The 21,100-nt window shown below is 49.0% G+C and overlaps 1 protein-coding gene across 7 annotated transcripts in view; it reads right to left on the bottom strand.

Moving 5' to 3' along the window:
• AKAP1 (A-kinase anchoring protein 1) overlaps window positions 1–19,682 on the bottom strand; it is a 36,944-nt gene extending 17,262 nt beyond the window's left edge. For 2 of the 7 annotated variants that reach the window (XR_004430682.1, XM_033183599.1), the window contains exon 1: window positions 19,381–19,584. The gene's annotated coding sequence lies outside the window, so the exon portion shown is untranslated. Of the gene's footprint in view, window positions 1–7,689; window positions 7,863–8,496; window positions 8,626–18,254; window positions 18,420–18,716; window positions 19,060–19,380; window positions 19,585–19,620 lie in introns of those variants that run through there. The other 5 variants (XM_033183602.1, XM_033183601.1, XM_033183603.1 and 2 more) reach the window with 5 other exon arrangements.
• Between the last annotated feature and the right edge of the window lie 1,418 nt (window positions 19,683–21,100).

The following is a 21,100-nucleotide window of genomic DNA, read 5'->3' as shown; positions in this document are numbered from 1 at the left end:
CAGCTACTCAGGAGGCTGAGGCAGAAGAATCACTTGAACCCGGGGGCAGAGGTTGCAGTGAGCCGAGACCAAGACTCCATCTCAAAAAAGAAAAGTGAAGAGATGGAGCAGAAAGAACCTAGAAACCTAAGTCAGTTAGGTCTAAGCAAGGAGAAACCGCAAGGGCCTAGAAGGCAACAGCAGACATGGAAAGGGGATAGAAAACTCAATTTTTCCTCATCTGTAAATTGGGGACACATCTCTTAATGGATGGTTGGTATAAGGATTAGCTGAGATATAGAAAGTTCTTTGCAAAGCAGGGTTAACACTCATTAAAGGTATATGATGGGCTTATTCTAGAACACTTATATTCAATGCTTCCTGTGCCAGCGAACTTTAAATCTCTCTGCCAAAGTAATGTCTTTTTAAAACCAAAAATCTTTGAACTGACCAGCTGAATTACACCTTATTTGGGTTTGTTTTTAGACATAACAAATGTACATGTTTTAACAACTCATACTGGTTTAATTGACTTATATTAATGCTTTCTGGCAGAACCAGAACATCAGTACTTTTAAAAGTTCCCTGAGAGATTCTAATTTCCAGCCAAGGCTGGGAACCACTACTCTAGGACTCCGCCTCTGAAAGTGCGATCCATGTACCGGAATTCCTGAATATCGCCTGGGGCCTTGCTAGAAATGCAGTACCTCAGTCTCACCTCAGACCTGCATGTTAACAAGACCCCTAGGGGATTCCGAAGGACCTTACAGTTTGTGAAGGAATGCTAAGAGGTGTGTTCTGCCCCTACAGTGATGAAGTAGCAGTGGTAGTGAGAAGGTCACCTCCATTTGAAAGTCCCCATATCTGTAAAGGTAAACTTTCTTGCTGATACTTGAAGCAGCAGCAATGATAGCATTTGAAGCACAATGCAGGGTTAGGCAGTGGCCAGGGCTAAGACTTTACATCAATTCCTCAGAGAGAAAACTTAGTGCTACCATTTTACTTCACGTTCAAACACAGAACCTTGCTAGATTGTTTTCCTTTTATCTCACTGTCGTCCAGGCTGGAGTGCAGTGGTGTGATCTCGGCTCATTACAACCTCAGCCTCTGGGTTCAAGCAATTCTCCTGCCTCAGCCTCCAGAGTAGCTCAGTCTACAGGCACCCACCATCACGCCTGGCTAATTTTTGCATTTTTGGTAGAGACGGGGTTTCACCATGTTGGCTAGGCTGGAACTCCAGACCTCAGGTGATCCGCCAGCTGGCCTCCCAAAGTGCTGGGATGACAGGCCACGGCGTCCAGCCAAATGTATTACTATCTTAAAGGTTAAAATAGCTCAAGGAGGCTGGGTGCAGTGGCTCACGCCTTCTAGCATTTTTGGAAGCTGAGGTGGGTGGATCACGAGGTCAGGAGATCGAGACCATCCTGGCTCACATGTTGTAACCGTGTTTCACTAAAAATAAAAATAAAATAAAAAATGAGCCAGGCATTGTGGTGGGTGCCTGTAATCCCAGCTACTCAGGAGGCTGAGGCAGGAGAATCGCTTGAATCCGGGAGGCGTAGGTTGCAGTGAGCTGAGATTGTGCCACTGCACTCCAGTCTGGGCGACAGAGCGAGACTCCGTCTCAAAAAAAAAAAAAAAAAAAAAAAAAATAGCTCAAGGCATACAGCCAAGGGATGGGTACCTAAATTCTCTTCCACATTAAATATGGAACCCATTATTCTAGAACAGGGGGGAAGAGGCATTATATGAGCCAAGAAAAGGGGAGGTCTGTACTACCTTTCTGGAGAGCCTTATAATAGCTCTTAAAAGCTCATAACCACACCCTACAACTCAGAAATCCCACACTTGGCATCTTTAAATTAAAAAAACAAAAACAAAACCACAACAAAGAAAAATCCACAAAGCCAAGTGCCTGTGATCCCAGCTACTTGAGAGGCAGAGACAGGAGGATTGCAAAAGTCCAAGAGTTCGAGACCAGCCTGGGCAACATAGTAAGACTAGTCCCTTAAAAAAAATTTTTTTTTTCAAAATGTTTTTAACCCACATGCCTCTGCATAGGCAGAGGTCTATACAAGAATGCCTGCTGAGGCATCATTTGAAACAAAATTGAGATTAACATTTCAGGGGAATCACTGCTAGGTAGATTATGGAATCCATGGACATACCAATGTTACAGAAAGAAGCTGATCTCATGTGCCAACATGGAAAAAATCACCTGGATACATAAAACAAAAACGTACAGACCACCATGTGTATGGAATGTCTATATTCACATAATCCCATGGAAAAACTGGGAAGGACACACAACAAGTCATTCAGTTGTAGGAGAGGGAAAGTTTCTGTACACTGATCTTGTATCCTGCAAACTTGCTGAACTCACTAATTCTAACCATTTAGTAGATTTCCTTGGGATTTCTTACACACAGATAAAGATAGTCTTACTTCCTCCTTTTGGGAGGAGAGATTTTTAATTTCTTTCATGATGGTTCTCCAACTTGGCTTCACATTAGCATCACCTGGTAAGCTTTTAAAAGCCCAAGGCCAAGGCAGCACTAGCCCTATTAAATCAGAATCTTAGAGTGAGACCCCAGCAGCAGGGTTTTTTTTTTTTTTTTTTTTTTTTTTGAGACGGAGTCTCGCTCTGTCGCCCAGGCTGGAGTGCAGTGGCCGGACCTCAGCTCACTGCAAGCTCCGCCTCCCGAGTTTACGCCATTCTCCTGCCTCAGCCTCCCAAGTAGCTGGGACTACAGGCGCCCGCTACCTCGCCCGGCTAGTTTTTTGTATTTTTTAGTAGAGACGGGGTTTCACCGAGTTAGCCAGGATGGTCTCGATCTCCTGACCTCGTGATCCGCCCGTCTCGGCCTCCCAAAGTGCTGGGATTACAGGCTTGAGCCACCGCGCCCGGCCGTTTTTTTTTTTTTTTTTAAACCAAGGTGATTACAACGTGCAGTCAAGTTTGAGAAGCACTGTTCTGAGGCCAGGTGTGGTGGCTCACACCCATAATCCCAGCACTTTGGAAGGCTGGGGTCGGGGGTGATGGAGCGGGCGGCAAATTGCTTGAGGCCAGGAGTTTGAGACCAGCCTGGACAACATGTGAAACCCTGTGTCTAAAAAAAAAAAAAAAAAGAATTAGCCAGGTGGTATAGTTCCAGCTGCTCCAGAGGCAGGAGGATTACTTGAGCCCAGGAGGCAGAGGTTGCAGTGAGCTGAGAACGTGCCACTGCACTTGCAACAGAGTGAGACCCTATCCTGGGGGAAAAAAAAGAGAATCACTATTCTCTAACAACCTGCACACACCCAAAAAAGTGGTAATGATGGGAGATTTGCCTTGTATTTGCTTTGTGTTCAATTGTCTTTCAAATAAAAGAGTAAAGACAGGGAATTCCCCCTAAACCTATTCTGGTTTGGGGGTTGCCCAGTAAAAATAATTTTATTTTATTTTATTTTTTGAGACAGGTTCTGCTCTCGTTGCCCAGGCTGGAGTGCAATGGCGTGATCTCGGCTCACCGCAACCTCCGCCTCCCGGGTTCAAGCGATTCTCCTGCCTCAGCCTTCTGAGATTACAGGCATGCGCCACCACGCCCAGCTAATTTTGTATTTTTAGTAGAGACAGGGTTTCTCCATGTTGGCCTGGCTGGAAAAAATAATTAAAAAAAAAAAAAAAAAGAGTAAGGACAGTTTGAGACAGGAAAGTGGCTATGGGGAAAGTGGCTATAGGGGAGTGTGCCCATGGCCTGCTGTCAGGAGATCAAATACTACCCCACAGCACACATGCCAGGAGGAAGAGGAATTGAGTCTAAATCCAGGTTTTCACCCAGTCAGTTTGTTTGTTTACTTACTTATTTATTTAAGACAGAGTCTCACTCTGTCGCCCAAGCTGGAGTGCAGTGGGCACAATCTTGGTTTACAGCAACCTCTGCCTTCTGGGTTCAAGCGATTCTCCCACCTCAGCCTCCCAAGTAGCTGGGATTACAGGCACACACCACCATGCCTGGCTAATGTTTGTTTTTTGTTTGTTTGTTTTTTTTAGCAGAGATGGAGTTTCACACCATGTTGGCCAGGCTGGTCTCGAACTCCTGACCTCAAGCGATCTACCCACCTCGGCCTCAAAAACTGTTGGGACTATAGGAATGAGCCACCGCACCTGGCCAGGTCAGTAAATTTAGATTGTGATTCCTTATTAACGAGGCAATCCATTTCACCCAGATTTATAGCTGTGACTCCCATAGCAATTATCTGATCTTAGGAAGAAGATTAAATGGGATGGGGTAGAGAGGAAGAAAAACAATCCTAACAACTACCCCACCGGGGGACAGTTTTCCTTATTTTACATATCAAGGGCCCAAGGCCACAGACTCTAATTGGCTGTCTGCTCAAAACACTAACCACCTCTCAAGATGGCTGGGAGAAGCCCCACCCCTTTAGAACTAAAAGTTGATCCCAAGGGGTCCTGCCTGTCCAGCAGTTAGTTGCTGCTCCCACACCACACCACCACAACCAGCCTCCCAAGATCCCATAAGGGGACTATACTACAGTGAGGTAGAGACCCAAGACTCAAAGCACGCACCCCCGCCCTGGCTTTGGTCCTGTACCCTGGGCCACCCACACCCAGTCCCCAGTGCTTTCTGTCACTAGGCTCCCTGCACTTCACCTGCGCTGTTCTCGGTCCTCAGACAGAATGCACAGAATCACCACTGTGGGCCACAACGCCCATCCCTGCCTGCTGCTCTGTAGCTTACCGAGACACCACCCCTAGCCCTCCCAGCCCAGCTTGTTCCCCAGAGACTAAGGCTCTAAACCCTCAGACCACCACCTCTAGAGTCACCCCTACAGTCACTGGAGCTACTGAAGAATTACTGACCAGGAAACATGGTTTCTACATTTCCAAGCCAGGGAAGGCCTCCTAGAAGGTGCTGAATACTGCTACCCTGAAGCCATGTCACCCAACCCACAGAATCCAGCATGTCCCACTTAAATTCCCAGTGCCCATTGCTCCTCAGCCTTCACCCCCCACTCTGGACTAAAGCCAGAGACCCAAGGCTGAGCAATCAGGAACCAGGTGTCACTGCTTCTATGCAGTGAGTGGCTCAAGATAAAGCCCTTATCTACACCATTGCTTCCAGGAACAGGAACTGCCTGGCTTGAAGCATTCCACCAGCACTTGAGAACAGAGATTACAAGATCCCCAAAGAGCAGAATGGAAGATGTGTTTTTTTTCCTTGCTACCAGTGAATTGTGCTTAGAGATATGAACCCTCCTCCAACAAGAACAGAGCCAAGAGCCCCTGGGATCAGCAGGCTTTGGCAGGGTCTCACTAAGGGCACCCATTGCCAGGAGACACCTCACAGATGCCCCTCCATCAGCCCCCACTTCCCACTAGTCAAGAAATCAGCTAGGCCAGGCGCAGAGGCTCACACCTGTAATTCTGGCACTTTGGGATGCCGAGGCGGGCAGATCATGAGATCAGGAGATCGAGACCATCCTGGGTAATACGGTGAAACCCCGTCTTTACTAAAAATATAAAAAAAATTAGCCGGGCGTGGTGGCGGGCACCTGTAGTCCCACCTACTTGGGAAGCTGAGGCAGGAGAATGGTGTGAACCCGGGAGACGGAGCTTGCAGTGAGCCAAGATTGCGCCACTGCACTCCAGCCTGGGTGACAGACTGAGACTCCGTCTCAAAAAAAAAAAAAAAAAAAAAAGTATATATATATCAGCTGGCCCCTCACTCCCTCATCCCTGAGGCAATTATCACCGCAGTCAAACAGACTTCTTGGGAATTGGTAAGATACCATTTTGCCATTTACCTGGTCAGACAGGCCTACAAGAGGTGGTATAAAATGCATCAGCCTTTCCTGAATGTCCAGGTAGTGCCACCTTCTCATACATACACATCCCCCTTCAGCCTTACAAGGCTCTTCTGACATCTTCCTTCCTGCACTGGGCCAGACTCTTCAGAGTTGCTCTCTTTGCCCTGAGGTGTGTTTTTGTAAACCTGAACTTCTCAACGTTTAAGTGGTATCACTTAGTCCCCAAAGCCTTCATACTCACAAGCTAATCAAAGGCTGGCTCCTCCCCAAGACCCAGGACTAAGGGCAGACCTGTGTGCAGTCAGAGAAAAGCCTCCCAGAAGGATGCTGCAGAGCCCTGCCCTAGGGTTGGTGGGGAGGACACTCTGTCATTTTGAATCTGTTGGAATTAAATAGCTGCCTGCTTATTTTTAGCAGGTCCATTTGCCTGGAAATGGACGCACGCTGGCTAGTTGCCAAGTGGTCACACAGAGCTGAAGTCAGGCACGTGCTACAGCCAGAGGCCTTAGCATTCATCTGCTCCCTCCAGGTTCCAAAGGAGCTCTTCTTTCTCCAGGGAGGCACCTGCAGCTTCTCAGAACAGCCCTCAGAGAAGTAATGGCCTCACTCTCAACTCAGCTGACAAACCTGGTAACTGCAGGCTAGAGCCTTCTGCTAAACAAGAAAACAAATCCCTGGCAATGGTACACAGAGTGTTGGTCCCAGTGACTAAGCCAATTTGGCTGCAGTTACTGCAAAAAGAGCCACATGTAACTGATGGGAAAGTCCACCATAAAAACAACAGCTTAGGAGCTAAGGGCCCAACAAGCCCAATTTGGGCTTGGGCCTGGTCAGTGAAGCCACATCCACTTTGCGTTCTGAATGAGCATTTACACTGGAATTTGAACATTTCTTTCATTATTCCAGTGTTCACACTGACAAAGGCTGTCCGTCCCCACGTGTTCTACCAATAGGAAGGAGCCTGCCCAAGACACTCCACCTCCAGCATGCCCAGCTCATTAAGTTCCTGATGAGGGACTCTTCCCCTTGAAGGGTGTCTTCCAAGGGCACAGAATCAGAACCTAAAGCCCAGCACTTCAGCCACTGCATTCAGAGAATGACAGCAGGCTGTGGCCAGGCAGAGGGATACTCCCTTCCATGGGAGTTTGGTGGAGGAAAATCACAAACTCAGAGTTCTCTGCAAGATTCCAAGAGGGCCTCTTGGCTTGTATCAGATGCATTTACCCATTTCCTCGTCAGGTCACAGTCATTCACCTCGCTCATACATTCAAGTATGTTTAAGTTGCTACAAGCAGCAGACTCTGATCACCAGAAGCGCACGATTCTGATGGAAGAATCAATCTCACTCACTCACACACCCCTGTGCCATAAGCAGCTGCGCTGAGAAGTGGGCAAAGGGAGCCCAGGAAGGCTTTCTCAAAGACGGCCAGGATTTCCTTAGGCTGCAATGGGTGGGTGGGGAGGGGGAAAGAACACAAATTGAGGTTCTAATATCTTTGGGCATGGGACGGAGCAAGTCCCAGAGTAAAACAGGAACAAATCCTAGGAGCTGAAGTGCTGGTCGGACGAGACAAAAAGAGTTTGATGTTTGCCACAGGAGCCATAGTTGCGGCAGTTGCAATGTGGTAAAGTAGAGTAGGTCACAAGAGGTAAAGGTCTGGGTGACCCTCAAGAGTGACTGCTATCCAATACTGGCAGTCACTTAGTCATGGGAGGTTACTGAGCACTTGAAATGTGACCAGTGTGACTAGGGCACTGAATTCTACTTCAGGTTAATTTAACTTGAACTCTCCACCTGCAGCTGACCCTACCTACTGGACAACGCAGCTCTAGAGCGTGTTCCCGGAAGACCCCAACCAACAGGAGGGCTGCATAAACGCTGCAGCGGCCAACACCTACCTTGCTGGGTAGTGCTCGGTTCTGCCACCAAGGGTGGGGGCGATGGTAGGCCTGGGCTGTGCACCCTCAGCAGCATGGCTGGGCCAGGAATCAGAGTGCTGGAGCCATGGCTCAGGTGTTGGTCCCGGCCCAGCCTCAGTGCTCACAGGACTGTTACCTTCATCCTCAGGGGCCTGTGTAAGTCACAGTAAGCTATGACTTCACATGGGTACCCTAGAGATCCCAAAAGAGCTCACAGTGGGGCTGTGAGGTTCTGTCCAGGACTGTCCCCCACCCTCCATTGTGACGGCCCACAGAGCAACCGGGGGAGCCAGCACAGCCAGACCAGCACACTTTGGGGGTGCTTCTGCCCTTCCATGTAGAGCAGCTGTTAGGAACTCAGGACACTTTCCCAGTCCAATTCACAGAAGGAAGGCCAGAAGGCCAGAGGCTTAACCCAGTAGTGTCTGAGTACCTGCTTGGCAAAGCCTTCTACGGCCAAAATGGAAACCCTGAATCCACTACCAGGAGTTCTAGGTAAGACAAGCCAAAAGTCAGAAATACCATCTCTGGACATGGCCTCACATTAAGAGCTCCTCCAGTCCAACTAAAAGTTAAACTAACTCCTGCTCTGGAAAACTCAGTACACAAGGGTGAACTGCCCAGCCTCCTTCCTGCTCTGCTGGCCAAATCCATGGCAGGTCCAAGTCACGTGCCTCTTTTCGTGAAGGAAAAATCATCAGCACCTCCTACAAAGATCTTCCCAATCACTTCATCTGGGGGGTAGGGGTGTGGATTTTAAAACTTTAAAGACTACGTCACACTCACCTGGCCCCTCACCTCTGGCCTTGACAACCATCTTGCTTTACAAGCGAATTCCGACAGGATTCTAAAGATGGTCACAACGCAGGTGCCAGGAATGCCTTCCTGGGTACATGGAGTTCCCCCCCACGACCACAGAAGACGTTACACAGGACTGCTCAAAAGGTATGAAATGGCAATCTGACAACAACCTTACTTAAAAGCCAGTAAAGACATCAGAAAAGATGTTGGTGTGCAGCAAAAAAACCAGAGGTAAGACCCTATCTTCCTAATGGCAGACTGTGAACTACGACTGCCCCAGAAATCACATAAAAGCATAGAAGGTAATTTCTATTCAACAAATAATTACTGGCACTCACAGGGAAAAGTATGGTGGGACACAAATTTTTTTTTTTTTTTTTTTTTTTTTGAGACAGAGTCTGGCTCTGTCGCCCAGGTTGGAGTGCAGTGGCCGGATCTCAGCTCACTGCAAGCTCCGCCTCCCGGGTTTACGCCATTCTCCTGCCTCAGCCTCCTGAGTAGCTGGGACTACAGGCGCCCACCACCTCGCCCGGCTAGTTTTTTGTATTTTTTTTAGTAGAGACGGGTTTTCAACATGTTAGCCAGGATGGTCTCGATCTCCTGACCTCGTGATCCGCCCATCTCGGCCTCCCAAAGTGCTGGGATTACAGGCTTGAGCCACCGCGCCCAGCCGGTGGAACACAAATTAATCAGGCAAGGCACTGCCCTCGAGGCACTTTCAGTCTAGGTGGGGAGTAGTGGAGATGAGGACGGAAGGGAAAAAAAAAAAAAGCCCAAACAGGCCACCATGGTAGCTCATGCCTGTAATCCCCAAAACTTTAGGAGGCTTGCTTGAGGCCAGGAGCTCAAGACCAGCCTGGGCAATATAGTGAGACCTCGTCTCTACAAAAAAAAAATTTTTTTTAATTACCCAGGCATAGTGGCGCACACCTGTAGTCCCAACTACTCGAGAGGCTGACGTGGGAGAATCGCTTGAACCCGGGAGGCAGAGGTTGCAGTGAGCCGAGATCGCACCACTGCACTCCAGCCTGGGTGACAGAGTGAGATCTTGTCTAAAAAACAAGCAATGACCTTTTCTCCGGTGGGCTTGTTACTGCCACTCTCTGCTACTGACCAACTGCAAGTTTTATCCATGGGACGGGGAAGTGTCCTGTTAGGGGTGAAGGAGAAACAGAAAACGGAGTGCCAGTGTCCTCAGATTAGAATGTTCTAGTATCTTGGGGTAGGAATGAGAGGATATAAGCCTGAACGCCAGCATTATGGGAGCCAAGGAGAGTTGGGATGCCCCGTTCAATATACAGACTTTCATTCAAGACCCATCTTCAGCCAGGCACGAAGGCTCACACCTGTAATCACAATGCTTTGGGAAGTGGGAAGATTACTTGAGCCCAGGAGTTCAAGACTAGCCTGGGCAACATCAGGGTGAGACCTCATCTCTACAAAAAAAAAAAAAAAAAAAAAAATTAGAAGAATTAGTCGGGCATAGTAGTACACGCCTCTTGTCCCAGCTACTCAGTAGGCTGAGGTGGGAGGATCACTTGAGCCCAGGAAATCAAGGCTACAGTGAGCTACGATGGCATCACTGCACACCAGCCTGGGGGACAGAATGAGACCTGTCAAAAAAAAAAAAAAAAAAAAGGGACCCATTTCACCACTACCTGGTACCCAAATCCAGATCCCCACATTTACAACTTCTCTAAAAAAGTAAAGCCAGACCTTCTGCTGGCCTGGCCTGGCGGAAGGGCTCCATGGGCCTGGCCTAGTTGTCTGCTGATTTCAGCCACACAACTGAAGGCCCAATCCATGCCTTCAAACGTGCCTGTCCCTGCATGGATGGGCTGGCTTCTTGTGGGCCACAAACCATGCACACCTTCTCAGCAAGCTACTGAACGATGGGCTCCCCCAAGACAAGGAAATCAACCAACAAAGGAGGGGCACTGGATCCACAAATGAGACAAGAGAAGGGGAAAGGGAATTCCAAGGGTGAAGGGGAAGTAGAGCCAGGGAAAAGGGATGCACCCAGGAGCAATGTGGAACTGTTGCAAGCACCTGGTATGTGGAGCCACAGTGAGAGCCACTTCCCGCCAATGAGAGGAGTTCCACAGCAACGGTGGAGGCTGGTGGGGCGGGGGGTTGGGGGGTTAGGGAACTGGTGAGAGACAGAAAATTAAGCAAAAGAAACTAAGGAAATTAACTAGGAGAGGAGAAGTGCAAGAAAAGAAGAAATATGGGAAACTAAAAACCTTGCAGCCATAAACAAGGTTCATATTATAATAATGTATATTCTGAATAGCAACTTGACCAAAACTTGGGCTATCTCTACACTGGGATGATGAGGGAAGAAAAAAGCATAGGAACAAGCTAGGTCCTATCTCCCACAGCAGAAAAACAAATCAGATAATAATCCTTAAAAAGAAAGAAAAGAATACTACTGACAAAGGTGGGGACAGCTGGAAGAATTGAAAGCAATGGGGGTGGGGGGCGGTGGGCAAAGGACTGTCCTTTCAAGCCTTGTACACAGTCAAAAGCCAAATCTTTCTACAAGTAATGTTTTGATAGAAAACACATTATTAAGCTACATACAAGTAGCAATGCATGCTGTATTACCACGCAGCTTTATGTTTCTTATTAACCATCCTAAATTTGCATTAATGTCAACTCATCTATGCACAAACTTGTAATGCCTTACTTTCCTATTATAATAATTGATGCCAATTGTGCTTCAGAGACCCCCAACTGCCCAGCTGACATAACAGTAATATCAAAAAGAGAGCATGCTTATTGATAGTTAGACCCTTCTGGAAGCAAGGCACTGAAGGCTAGTCAGCATCAGATGGCTGGACCTCTCTGGGCTAGTCATTTAACAAAGAGTTTAACACGTACTGTGAGCCAAGTTCACTGGGCACACAAGGGAAAGAGAGCCCTCAGGAAGCAAAGGCAGAAGGAAGGGTAGAGAGTCAAATTATAGGTAAGACACTGCAAAGATTCAGCGACTTAAATATAAAGACCTGCAGCCTCTCTCAACAGATGGAGAGAACTGAGCCCTAAGGCTGCCCTTGCATGTGATGAATTACCTATATCCCTGTGCGTGTAGCAGGGCACCAGCTGGGAGAGTTGAGGAATGGTCACCCAGTCCTTTTCTGTGTGCTGTGGTTGAAACGAGAAAGGCTGGATGGAGCGCTTGGAAGGGGAAGCTGCAGACAGAATGAGGCAGGAATGCCTCTTGGAAGAGGTGGCATCAGAACTGGAACACTTGAGAGATGTGCCAAGATCTGCGGGGAGGCAGGAGGAGTAGGGGGGAGAAAGTTCCAGGCAGGAAGAACATGTGCCCAAGTCCTAAGGCAGGAACAGGCTTGGCTGACTCAAGAGGTAGCAAGAGGGGAGGTGAAGATGAGGTCAGAGCATGGCTCTCAGAGAAAGGGCTCTCCAACATTACTGAGCGGAAGGCCAGTCGGACTCGCAAGAACCCCAAGGGATATGGTCCATCAAACTTTCTCCAGGGGGGAAAATGATGTGCCTGAAGAGCCAAGGGACTTTAGTTCTTAATTAAATAAGCAGAAGCTGCTTCCAGCCTTGTTTTCTGAAACAGGATGCCTCTGTGGGGGGTAGCGTGACAGGTACACTGTGTAAGTAAACAAGGGCTTGCTTTTACCTTCATGTTGTCAGCAAATACACTTGCCAGGAAGCCCTGTGGCCATACCATATATTAGCCTTAGAGAGCCACCACTAAGAGCAAGGAGTAGTAAGCCCCCCTTACTCTCAGGCTCCCTCAAAGGAACCTGTTCCAATAAGGCAGTCCAGCCCCACTAGGCGGACACACACAGCCTACGCAAGCCCTTGCCACTTCTTTGAATCGGACTTTGCAAAAAACAACCTTGCTCTCCAGCCAACATAAACCATAGGCAACAGAGGGCCTTATATGGCTTGAAGCTTTCTTAATCAGAAACAGATAGATGGGCTGGAGTTAGCAGCTCCAAGTTAGAGGGAAGGAGGAACTGAAAAGGAGAGAAGGCAGGGTGGCCTGGGGAACCAGTAAGCTTGCTGGTCAAACTGCTTGTTCACCCCTCTTCAGCTTCTGTGGCATCCCAGTAAAGAATTCTCACTGGGGGTCTATGGCTGTGCCTCCTTTCATGTTTGCATTTTGGTTTAAGCCAGAGGACACAAGGAACCAGACTGTCCACCAATCCAAACTATTAGAGACTTTTTAGTGTCCATTTAGTGGCCGGCCCTTAGGTTGGGCAACTTCACACAAAAATGAAGTTATGGGGCCAGGCACAGTGGCTCACACCTGTAATCTCAGTACTTTGGGAGACCAACATGGAATGATCACTTGAGCCCAGGAGTCTTCAGATCGGTCTGGGCAAGGTGGTGAGACCCCATCTCTACAAAAAAAAAAAAAAAAAAATTTTAATCAGCCAGGCATCATGACGTGCACCTATAGTCCCAGCTACTTGGGAGGCTGAGGCAGGAGGATCCCTTGAACCCAGGAATTCAAGGTAGCAGTGAGCTATGATCGTGCCACGGTACTCTAGCCTGGGTGACAAAGCAAGACCTCATCTCTAAATAAATAAATACATACATAAATAAAAGTTTGTAATGGGGTTATGTGGTTTCCTGAGAAATTCGCTGCTGGGGCAACAAGGGGTCCTCACTCCCCAGGCAGCAGTCCTGACACCTAGCTCCCCAGCTCCCCAGGCTGCCTCAGTCACATGCCTGCCTGCACCAGGAGGCAGGCTGGGTCCCTGCCACAGATCCAGAATAGAAAAGGCAGCCCTGGAGACCTCTTAAGCAGCCACCCCCTCCACACACCCCTTGGCAGCTTCTAGGGTGGCTTTATTCTCCTCTCTCTCCTGACGAGGCGGTGGCAGCAGAGACAGCAGCAGCTTTGGCACCAGGATCTGTCCCATACACTGCAGCCACATGCACTTGGCCCTCCTAAAAGATGCCACCTGCTAAAAATAGCACCAGCACATGCTTGGCCAGGTGAGCCACACCAAAGCCAAAGGACAAAGCAGGGAGGTTATTTGCAGCATGGCCTTTTCTCCCAGAGACAGCTAAAGGCAAAGCTGAGTGTGGGTCTCCCTCCAAGGCAGTTCAGGAAAGTGAGACTCACTCCTGCTCCTTTTTCTTGGGAGGGGCAGAAAGGAGGGGCAAGAAGGAGTATACAGAAGACTGAACTGTCCTTCAGATCTGTTGTCCACCCAGCCTCACAAATACACACCCAGGCCCAGGCCAGAGAAGGGCTGGGGGCTGGGGCTGTGCTTGAACAGATCTTACTGTCTCCTCTAATCAGGAGGCCAGCTACTGTCAGGTGACAGCTTTTTGGAGGGCCAGGGGATGGTCTCGTGACCTCCAAGTGAGGTCTGACAGGTGTCTGGGAAATTAGTGACTTCAGGATTGTCTTTTACAACCAGCTCAGTCTTCAGAGCAGTTTCTCTGAGCCCTCAGGCACAGCTTTTTTTATTCATAGTCATTACTTGTGCATTTCAAAAGCACCTGATGGTTGCTTAATTCTGATGATAAAATATGGCTTTGGAAAGACAAGAGAGTTAAGAGTAGGATCCTGTACTTCAGTTTCCCATAAAGTAAAGATGTCCTGTAATATGGAGTAAGAATATCTCCCTCACAGAGTTGTAACGAGGCTGAAACACTTAATAGTCAGACTCCATATGTGGGATAAATGATTTTAATCTTTTTAAAACCCAGTTTAGTTTCCTGAATGAGGATGTGGTGATAAAGGGGCAGTAAATAAGCAACAGCCTATGAGCATGGGGGGCAGGGGGGCAGAGGAGGAGGTGGGGAGCACATCCCAACCCAGGCCCAAGGCCAGTCCAGCCCTCGCCGTGTCCTGGGACCAGCTTACCCTACTGGATCCTGTTTCTTCACCCACAAGCTAGATCACTGTACTAACCTCATAGGGCTAAGAGAGAATAAAAATGACATAGTTAGAAAAAAGCCACTAATATGCCAGTAGGCGCTCGTCAATACTTGTCTTTTATGCTGCCTGGCTCCAAGAAAAGAGATCTCACATTATATATACCAAAGGTCAATCTAGCAGGGTTCAAACAAAGCACACCCAGGACTAGAAGAGGGGGCATCTAGAAACAAAGAACCCCCCACCCCTGCCACAACAGAACACGTTAAGATCCGCACTGTGGCCCCACTCTCCGCCAGTGCCTTGTGTGAAGAATGGCCCCTAACATTTAGGTGGACTGGAAAGAGCAGAATGAAAACACAACCTGGTTTAAGGGCAACACTGAGATCTGCAGGAAGTCATCAGGTGGCCGAAGGACCAAGTAACAATATGTTGACATCTGACATTTGGAGACCAAGGACAAACCAGCAAGGATCTTTATGATAATAAACTGGCTCTCAAACCAAAAGGGCTTTCTAAGGGCATACAGTCTGACCCTTTGCTTCAGGCTCCTATCCCCAGGTCCTTTCTGAAGGACCTCACTCCACCTGTTTCATAACTGATTGTCCACTCCCAACTGGCGGACTAGAACTCACCTACAGTATGCCATGAAGACAACCAGTAGATAATCTGTCACCAAAGCTGTTGGGTTTATGGACTCTGGAAGACTAAGCTCAAACATGTTATGCTTTAGAGATTTACAAGTTGAGACAATTAAGCTCTTAAAGTTGGAGAAAAAAAAACTTTCTTGGCCAGCACTGTCCAACAAAACTTTCTTCAAATTATGGAAAATGTTCTTGACCTGTACTGACCAGGACGGCAGTCACGAGCTACATGAGGCCACTGAGAACCTGAAATGTGGCCAATGTCACTGAGAAACTTTTTTTTTTTAATACTTGAAAATGTAATTAGTCACACAGCTAGTAGCTACCCTATAGACAAGGTAGCTCTAAACTCCCCTCAACCAGAACATATTTAGGCAAATAGAGCTATCTTTAAAAATAAAAAATATTTAGAACAGTAGTACACCTTAGAGCTAAGAACTTGAGATGAACAGTGAGTTGTGTTTTTTTCCCCCTTAAGTCTTTGACATGTACTACCCATTGAGCTGTGCTTCCCAGCCCAAACGCATCTCTCCAGTCGCCCCTGGGCACGTTTGGTCTAACTCCAAGGCTCCCAGGACCATAATCCGAATACTGATAATTCTGACCAACCCTCTTTTAGCCACTGAATAAACCAAGACCTGGAAGGCCAACCAGCCTGCCTAGAATCACAGCCAGGTTTCAGCTCTGAGAGGTGTACCAAGTCCCAGGTTCTTGTCAGCTAAGCTCAGCAGTGAAACAAGCCTCATCAGCCCTCAGTTATACATACTTTTACTTCCAGGACTCACCTCAGGGCCCTTCTTTGCTCCCAAGTGCAACTGGGTCTTAGTAACACATGGCTCAGTGAATGCAGCCAGCCACCATTACAGAATAGGGAACAGAATGTTTACCACTGACTGCTGCAAACTATCAAACCAAGCCGAAAAAAAGAAAAACAACCAGATGGCGAAGACCCCGACAGAATGTGGACAAGGCTGCACCATTTAGTAAAATGAAAACGTTAAGGCAAAGGACACCTTGAAATCTATTTATTGCTGGAAAGCGAGTTCTCAGAACGCTGAATGATAACACACACAATGTTAACAATCTACTTAGAAAGCAGCAGAAAGACTAGGAGAAAAGCCCAGGGATTTAAGAATATTCCTTGGTTCTTCTCACAAAAGCCATCCAGAGGACCTAGTTTTAAGTCCACACCCCTACTTCCTAGTTCCTCTACCCCTCAATTTGAATTTGTGTGACAGCCACTGAAACAATCCAGAATGACCTCCAGCTTCACCCTCACTGTATCAGGTGTGAGGATTAAAGGATTAGGGAGCCATTTGCTTGTAACTCACCCAGCACAGTAACTATCAAGAAAGAGACATCCTCTCAAATTTAGTTCCCAGGTCCCCCACTACCTGTTTCTCCAGCCAGACTCTGTCCTACTCCAAACACGCTCACTGATGATGATTTCCACAGCCCAAGTTTAAAATTAGGTACCCAGGTCAGCAGGTTCCTTCAGTGGGATGCCACATATGATGGGAACTTAATGTTAAATGATCATAAAAGTGAAAACTGCCTGAGGTGTTACACCAGGAATGAACATGGAAGAAACAGAACTTGCCCTAAGAAGCAAGACTTAGGACTAAAATACACCCCCCACCATAAAGATGAGCAACTCTCAAATAGTATGAGATGATTTCAATGGGACAAGATGCCCACAGGATCCACTACCTCCCCAGAGTGGAAGAAAATGCCTGAGAATGACAAGCAACTCATACCTGAAACAACTGATTTCCCCACAACAGGAAAACAGACCAAGCTACAGAGAGGCCCAATCATTCTAGACTCACAGGTAAGATTTAGGAAAGGGTGACCTAGGGGAACTCTACGGTCAGTTCTCTGGGTACATTGGCTACAAGCTGCCTGATCTTCAAAGCCCTGAAATGCACACACAATCAAGTCATGTTGCAGGCTGGGACCAGGAGGCTAGCCAGCAAAGCTTAGGGAAACCAATTTGTTTTTCCTCCCAAACAAGCTTCTGGGTCAGAGGCTAAGGACAGGGGTGCTTTTAATAGAATTCAAGTCACTCAAGTAATTCAAGAGAAACAAAGTCAGTCTCAGGGCTTGTTTAGGGAGGAGAGGGGAAGAGCAACGCTTAAGCACCTATCGCAGTCCCCAGTATCACAAATATGATCTCCATTTGTCTTTAGGACAGGAAAAGGGAATACTGTAGAGGCTAACACCAGCCTTCCCCTAAAATATGGCTGCAACCCAGCCTATGTCCAAAACTCAAGAATAATTTGGGTTACCAGGTAGCAAGATAAATTGCTTTTAAATATTGATGTTCAGCAACCTTACACTGGAGACATATCGACTTCAGCACCTGAGCAGGCCACTTACAACAGACACCTCCACTGTCACCCTGCAGTGGCCAAGTGAGAATGCATTTCCTAGAAACAGCTGGGAGATGGGAGATATTCCTACAAGGAACCCCACCTAGACGCAAATCCATTAGACCTGTCTCACTCACTGGCTATGATCTGTTACCTGCAAGTTCTGAGGCATCATCTAACAACATGCATGAAGACAGAGCCTATTTAATTCAGTAATAGACTCGAGCTTTAGTGAGTTGCATACCTGTAGGATCCAGAGGACCTCCTCTAACCTAAGGCCATATTTCAAAGAGAATACACCCAGGAATGATTATGCAGAACCTACAAAACTAGTTAGAGGTTAAAGAAGAAAGGTTCAACACAAGTCAAAAGGCTCCCAAAACAAAACTTCACTTGCTTCCAGTGCTCAAGGTCTTAAATAATCAGCAGGTGAACCACTTGAATGCCAAGAACAGAGGAATCATATAAATGATCAAGTCAGGCAGCCCTCTTCATTTCAAAGATGTTCTGTACCTTTAAGAGCAAAGTGGATGGGTGGTGCTAAGAGTCCAAGCTTTGCTTTCTAAATAAAGAGGTTAAAAAAAAAAAAAAAGGTACTAATTTGGGAAGGACTTAGCAGTTACATGAGCATGTAAGGTTACTAGTTGCCAGAATTAATAGCTTTTTGTGAACGGTGTTCCTTCATCAGTAACTAACAGATACTGTTGCACCAGGTCCAGCAGCCTAGATTTCACTGGAGACAAATTTAAACACTAAGTAACACGCACTACAGTACGGGAAAGATACCCAGGTTAACCTCACTAATTGCCCTGCGCATACACCCTAGCCAGCTTGAGAGGCCTCGACAAGCACCTGGAGCGAAGTCCACCGGGTTTGTGTTAACCGCGGCAGGAAGGCGCCGTCACCCAGGACATCCCCCAGGAGAGGAAGATCCCGAAACGCCCAGGGCTCCCATGCCGTTCCGAGTCGCCACAGCACGGCCCACCACGATCAGCACCTTTTTTCTCCTATCCCTCCCTGGAAGGGAAACAGGAAGACCTTCAGCTAGGGCACAAAAGAGTTGAACGCCAGAAAGCCCGCGTTCGAGGCTTCCAGCCACTGCCTCTCCTAGCACATCGTAACCCCGAAACCGGCACGGTCCCTCCTGATCGCGGACCCGGGGCGCTGGGCCGCAGGCGGCTCCGGACACGTGACCCTCGGCGTCCCCGGGCGTAAGGTCGGCAGACACCCCAGGCTGGACGGCCTCCGTCCCTCCGGACACGCCTGCGGGGGCTACGAATGCAAATCCCCCCGGGACGCCCCTGAGCCTCCGACCTCCAGACCCCAACTCGGTTCGAACAGTCTCTCAGCCCGAAACACGGTTGGATCACAACCGGCGGATGTCCCGGCCCATCTTCCCGGTTCCCCTGGCTCGCCGCACGGAACTCTCAGGGGCGAGCCGAGGGTGAGAAGTTGGGTGAGGCTCCATAAGTGAAGGGGTAGCTCCGGCTCAGACTGTGTACACACGACCTTTGAAAAGTAAACGCCCGCGGGGCTGGGCGACCTTGGGTGGGACCCGCTCGGGTCAGCCTGGCAGGCGGGTGTGCGCGCTCCGGTAAAGTTGAGGCGCAGAGAGGCGACCCAGGCGCCGCGCCCTCGCCCCCCGCCCCCGAGGACAGTGACGCGCGTGGGGAGGACGGCGCGGCCGCAGAGCGCCGCCCAGAGCCGCGCACACGCGATCTGTCAGGAGCCCGCCGGCAGACAACCGGCGGGGGAGGAGGAGAAGGAGCGCAGGCGAGGGAGGGAAAGATGGGCCTGTCTGACAGCGCGCGGCGGCCAAGAGCCCCCAGGACACCTCTGCGTCCGGAGCGTCCCGCCCCCGGGGTACCTGGAGCGCGCGTCGCATCCTGCACCTGCACCTCAGGCTCCCCATTGCCCTGACCCCGACGCCTTCGGGGCTCCGGCAAGGGGGTCCCCGGCGCAGCGGCCCCCGACCTACCAGCTCCTCGGCGACCGTCGGGGTGCGGGGTGCGGAGTCCGCACGCCGCCGCCGGCCCCCGGCTGTGCCCCGCGGCCCGGCCCGCAACGCCGCTCTTCCGCAGCTCCCCCACGTGCTTGCCCAGGCCGGTGGAACACAGAGACATTAAATACTGAAGACTCGCGGCGACGTGCCCGCAGCGCGACGCAGGTCCCGCCCCTCGCCCTCGTGCCCCCGCGCTCCCGAGCCCGCCCCGCTCACCTGCGCGTGCGCGCCACCGGCAGCTCGCGGCAGTGCCTCCGCCGCGCCTCTGCCAGCTGTGCCAGAGGGGGCGCGGTCTAAAGCGCTGGGCTAACATCCAGCCGCCGCCCCGAGCCGGGTCTTGCTCGAGCTCTCGCGAGAGGAGCCGTCATCTCGTCGGTGCCCGGCGGAGGGGCCGGGCGGGACGGTACAGAACTCGGAGGACCCTTGATGCCCTACCCCACCAGCCCAGCACCGGTTCTCCCGCCTTGGCTCGAAGGGTCAACCAGGCCATCTGCTGCCTCGGGACGGAGAGCGCCCTGGAAAAGGCAGAGGGGCGGGTGAGGAGCAGGGCTTCACTCCCTTCAGGGCTTTGAGCTTCCCTGTGACCGTCATTTCCTTGTAGCGTATAATTGGGTTGGCCATTAATAATTGCTCAATTAACTGCGTAATGGTGAAACCTGGTACCCCTCAAATGCAACTTTCTTGCCCGTTTTCACAACTTGATGTCATCGAAATGAAACACTTTTCTCTGATTTGGTTTGGGTTGTGGAATGATTCTTGCAGAGATAGTCACAGTGAGTCGCTATCTCTGCCAGGAACTTGGGAAAATAAATTCCCCAAAATAAATGGAGAGGGTAGGGTTTTGACTGGTCAGTCCTGCTCTCATCCTTAAAACAAAGTGACTTTAACTGAGCATTTCTTTGGCCAAAATATAGGAAAATAGATAATGCTAAGAACTAACAATTACTTGGGAAAATGCTTAATCTTCACTAGTGATCAAATGCAAATTTAAATGACGGATGCCATTTACTATAATGAGATTTAAGTCAAATTCATATATATATGAATCCCAATTGCATGGTGTGGTAGATGTCAGGAAAGAAACAAATAGGAAACTGACACAGGAAAGAAAGTAAAAGAGCCCTGTTTTAGGTCCTGTGGTCAGAAAAGGCCTAAAGTGAAATTTAAACTGAGACCTATTGGATGAGAAGGAACCAGCCTTGCAAATTGTATAGGGGCATAAGGGTTGGAGGAGTATTCCTAGCAGATGCACAACACAGGAAAAGTAGGAAGCAACTTCTGGTAAACTGGAAGACCAGTGTGGATGGTATGTATTGAGGGAGGGAGTGTGAGGAAAGGAGATAAAGAGGATCGTTTCTTGTCTTTGTTTTTTGGGGGAATAGGGGCCTGGGCTGCCTCAGTAAATACTTAGTATTTGCCACACTAAATAGTGAAGCTTGGATTTTATTCTACTCTGCTCAGTCCCAAAGCCAGGCATGACTCTACCTCAGGGCCTCGCTCCACATGGAATATTCTGCAAAGCTCACTCTCTCACCTCTTTCAAGTCCTTTGCTCAAAGGTAAGCTACTCAGACTCAGTGAAGTCTCCCCTGGACTCTCTGTTTTATTTTATTTTATTTTTTATTTTTTGAGAAGGAGTCTCTGTCACCCAGGCTGGAGTGCAGTGGCACCATCTCAGCTTACCGCAACCTCCACCT

Source organism: Trachypithecus francoisi, unplaced genomic scaffold (genome assembly GCF_009764315.1).
Source record: "Trachypithecus francoisi isolate TF-2019V2 unplaced genomic scaffold, Tfra_2.0 Lachesis_group20, whole genome shotgun sequence".
Lineage (NCBI taxonomy): Eukaryota > Metazoa > Chordata > Mammalia > Primates > Cercopithecidae > Trachypithecus > Trachypithecus francoisi.
Note: the sequence above shows the minus strand (reverse complement) of the source record. Positions and strands in the feature narration are given on the sequence as shown.